Source organism: Pinus tabuliformis, chromosome 4_2 (assembly GCF_031772625.1).
Source record: "Pinus tabuliformis cultivar Carrire ecotype Pingquan chromosome 4_2, CPIR1, whole genome shotgun sequence".
Classification (NCBI taxonomy): domain Eukaryota; kingdom Viridiplantae; phylum Streptophyta; class Pinopsida; order Pinales; family Pinaceae; genus Pinus; species Pinus tabuliformis.
The window spans coordinates 407,102,576-407,107,727 of record NC_142304.1 but is presented as its reverse complement, the minus strand read 5'-3'; positions in this window follow the sequence as shown (position 1 = coordinate 407,107,727).

Sequence of the window (5,152 nt, the reverse complement as noted above, 5' to 3'; positions counted from 1 at the left end):
TCAATTGCTATCAAATTATCCCAAAGCATGAACTCAGAAGGATGGAGATTCCTATTTCGGTCAAGAGACTAAAAGAAGAACCCAACTTCAATATGTAATCTCGTGGATTGAATTGTGTTCCCTGCCAAGATGAAACGTAGTACCAGTCTATCTTTAAAAATTTGTAGACTCAAAGGGTTCCCCAAGGCAGGGAGGTGACAGAGCCAAGTTTTTGCATTTTTCTAATAGCCTCCATACTCCCTTAAATAATTGAGAACCATGCCATAGCCATTATGCACTACCATGAATGGGAGGAATAAGCTTTGTACCTCCCACGCAGAAGCCATTTTTTCATATGGTGTGGGCAATAAAACTCTCAATTTTGGCTGCTCGGATCTAGTTTGCTCATAGAGTGAGATTTTAAACCGAATCCTTCTGTGCATATTCACCTTGGGCAAGGGACGGGTGGGCACATGGCTTGCATGTTGGATGCTTACCCCTCCCAATAATTACTATGATATTTAATGAATTTCACATAAAGGATTGAGTGAAATTCGCATTTAATCCAATGATTTGGACAATCAAATATATGCTTCCAACCTTGGCTCTTATTGTTTTGGATTGAATGCATAATGGAACTTTCCATTCCCGTAGATGAAGTCAGGGTATGGTTCGCCATCCCATTTTCCCATTGATATTTGTTTGCCCCTTCATAAAACTACATGCTTGGTTGGCTTGCTTATCTGCTTTAGTATTATGGATCCTTAGGATATGATAGAAAATTTTATGCCAAAAAGAATCCAAATTCTCATGATTCTTTGGAGGATGATATTTAGTTTATTGGCCTTAGGATTTGATTCATTATGTAGGAATTGAATTGTCTTGAGATCAGAATCCCAAATAATTATGATCCTAGAGATTCCTCTTTCCTTAGCTAATTGTAGGCCTGGCAGAAGCTCGTATATCTCTGCCATGTTATTGGTTTCTTTACCGGGAGCCCATTATTAATGTTCATCGGGGTCCCAAAGGATCCCTCCCCCTCCATTCATCCCTGTCTTAGGTTAAAATTTTTAAATATTTATACTTTTAGCATTAAAAAAATTAATCTTGGTATAATGACTCTTTGATTTATGTATTCATTTTTTAAGATTTTTTTAGTCATGACATTTAGTTTTAATTCAATCGTTGAATTTTTTCAAAATTTTGGAGTTTTTTAGAGTCATTATATTTTACCTTTGATGCTATGGTTGAAAAATGTCAAAATTTTAAGGTTTTTTGAAGTGATGATATTTATCTTTAACGACACAGTTGAAAATTGTTGGAATTTTTTTTAGGAGTTGTGATATTTTATCTTTAATGTTACTGTCGAAAACTATTGGAATTTTAAGTTTTTTGGAAGTCATGATATTTTATTTTTAATGTCATTGCTAAAAAATATTGGAATTTTCTTTTTCCTTTCCTTATTTCTTCTTCTTTTCTTCTTTCTCCCTTCCAATATTTCCTTTCTCCTTTCTCCTCTTTCTTTTTCCCTCCCCTCCCCGTACACCCACCCTGCGCTTTATCTTGCTCTGCTTACGCTCTTTCCTTTGAGAGTGCCTTCCCTCTTTCAGTCTTATCTATAACAACAACAACAAAAAGCATTGATGTAGCATCAACACTTTTCGATTTCAGAGTATTTTTACACGTTTATTGCACACAAAAAAATATCTAATGTCATTGTTAAAAAAAATGACCTAAAGAACATATATATATATATATATATATATATATATATATATATATATATATATATATATATATATATATATATATATATATATATATTGATGTAGCATCAACACTTTTCATTTTCTAGGTGTTTTTTCATGGTTATTGCACAAAAAAAATGGTTTTTAATGCCCTTGCTAAAAAAAATTGGAATTTTAACCCCAAAAAAGACGTATTGATGTAGCATAAACAGTTTCTTTATTCGGTGTGTTTTTAATTTTTTTACGCAAAAAATAGGGGTTTTTTGGGCTAGAGTTCTCGTTTTGAGGTTACATCTCTCGTTAAGTCGGTAACTTTGTTAACATAGAGTTTCCTTCATTACATAATGTAAGTGTAGGATCAACCATGACTTCGCAAGAGGAAGGAAAGAAACAAAACATGCCAGGAAAATTGAAAGAACTTTAGAATCCTATTTCATTGAATATTAACAGAGTTCTGAAGAACCATCTACTCAAGTTTCCATTCATAATCATTTAAAACTCATAAAAACAAGATTACTATTTGAATAGTTCTTTGTGGTGAGAATTTTTTATACAATAGGGATTCCCAAAGTGACATAGTCTAAAATTCTTTGAAATAAAGTTGGACCCTACAACCTTTACCAAAATCTCAATGACTAATACATAAAAGGGAAATTGTAATTCAAAACTCATAAAAGTAAGATAACTACTTGAATAGTTCTTTGTTGGGGATGGGGGGAATTTTTAATATAATTGTAACTCCCAAAAATGCCATGATTTAAAATTATCGAAAATAAAGTGGGCTTATGCAACCTCTACCCTCAATGATTAATACATGAAAGAGATTAAAATTGAAATGCATTTACCTATAAACCTAGAATATATAAAAGGACCTAGAAGAAGAGAAGAGGAAAATGGAACAAAGTATAGAAAAGAGCCTAATGGAAAAGATAACATGGAAGAATAGTTAGGGGAGGTCATAGAGGGAAAATTTACAAAATTTTGAAAGGACTAGAATCAAACGTCCCTTCATCATGGAACATTGATTTAAATAATAAGTTAATGCAACTACGTGTGCTTCCTAAACCATAACAACCATTATATCTAAATTATATCAGGTCATAGTGGCCTTTTCCAAAGGCATATCAACCCATGCTTTGATGAAATCTCATATGGTGTCCACCACGACCCCCTCCTTTACTCTTAAGGTGCATATTCATCTTGGAACTCACTTGATGTTATGCAGTGATCCTATATAATTCATAGTTATCATCTTATATATGTCCTCATTAAGGTGGTGAGCCCGTTTATTTGTTCAACCAATGTTGTCTTCAAAGCAATCAATTTCAATTGGTATTCTTCTTTGGTGAGGATCTTCTCTTAGTGAACACTTGATGGTTTGTCTCTTTCCAAGATTGCTTGAATACTCCTGAAAAATCCTTTACTTATATCATTCTACAAATCATAAATAGTAATTAACTATTACAAAACATCCAATCTAAAATCCCAATAAACTTTGATCTATTTGAGTCTTGTTTTGAGGGGAGACTCTCCTTCTACCATTTGTGCTCATTCATGTCTATCAAGGCCTTGCTAAAGGTGTTAACATAATTTTTGTAGAAATGTTGACAAGCTTATGTGTGTTGATAAAAAGTAATCTTAGTGGAAATGACAAAAAATTCACTCACCAATCGCCAAAGATCAATCAATAAGTTCACCCTCTCTTGAATGTTAGTATCTCTTTCCTCTCTTACTCCCTACAATAAAACCTAGGCCTTCTTCCTTATGTAAATAATGTGTGCATTATATTATAAATGCTCTTTTGGGGTTCTTATGGGCATCAATGTTGTGAACAATGGTTTTGTTATCAATGTGGATTCGAACTTATCAATTCACAACTTAACCATGGCATTCTCATCTATTTTTTCTTAAATGGGATGCCTAAGTACTCCATTTGTAACTTCATGTATCCAAAGAGTTCCTTCCATTCCCAGATCCTTAAATATATCTAATGAGGTGGAATTGTTCTTAAAGATATACTTTCCTTGTACCTTTACTATCTCAATCAACAATTTCTTAGCCTATGGATCAAATTTAGAATGGTACATAATGATTGAGTTATCTTCAAACATTGAAAGCTTTGATGGGAAACTCGTTCCCTTAATCAAAGTATTTCTCCCCAATTATGAAACAATACAAGCAAGAATTACAAGGTCATGTTTTGGTGCTCTGCTTGTCTTTGGGATAGTGAGATCCCTCTCCATATTACCTTGACAAAATTTCAATCATATGCTTTGGAGTTAGCACCACCAATGTTAATGACATAGTGGAATTTGTCCTAGATTGGAACACAGAATCACCTCTCCCACTAGCAGATAACTAAACCCTTTGTTTCATACTTGATTTTTAGTGTTTAACATCATTAAGATAGCTCCTTGGACTAATTTTCCTCTAGAATTGATAATGGATCTAATAAGAGTGTGTAAATCACTATGGGAAATAAATTCATCACTATGAGAACTACCAGGCCTTTCCAAACCTCCAAACCCTCATTTTCACTACTACCCTTGAACTTTCATCTAGAAGAAGGAAATCATAAGCCATATTTCTATTTTGTAATGAAATTTTTTAAAATCCCTTTGGGGTCATTACCTTGATGGCCTTGACCTCTTTTAAATAAATGGTTTGCAAACCCTAATCTAAATCTATCATTTGAACCCATTCTTCTCACTATGATGCGAACAAATCTAAACATAATAGTAATGAATTGTTTTATTTTCTTGCCTTGGAAAAATGAAGACCACTTCTAGTACAATATATAGAGTTCTTTCATAAAGTCCTTTCAGACATGAACCTGGTTAATGTATATAGTTTCCCTTTGAAACCATATAGTTAAACACACATCTTTATCTCCTTGAAAATAAATTCACCCTCCCCTTAGAGAAGGTCTTGGACTTCTTTCCTCAATATTTCTAAGGCATGCCTAATCAAATGTCTATCAAAATCTTGGTGCAAATCAATATTGAACTATGTAAAAACCGAAGGGAACTTGTGCCTCCAAAACATAGGATATTATATTGGAATGGGTTATAAATATGCATGAGCATACCCTTTGGGATCCAAATGTACAATTCAATTAGAAAAGAGGATTACATATGCCAAATATAAGTCCAATAAGAATATCTAGATTTTTCAAAAATTGGCTAATTGGTATTCAATCTCATTTGATATTAGCTCTCCCAAAACAAATACCATGCCCTTATTTAACACATAGTACATAACATATAATACATACCTTAGAAACTTCAACATGATTTCTTGGCCAACATTTATAGCAAAAATCCATGTAACTTCTTGGTATGGGTCCATAAAATCTGCAATATCAATTTCATGGAATATTATGTTATCATCGATTGGATGCATCAGCCATTTCCTCAAAATAGAAA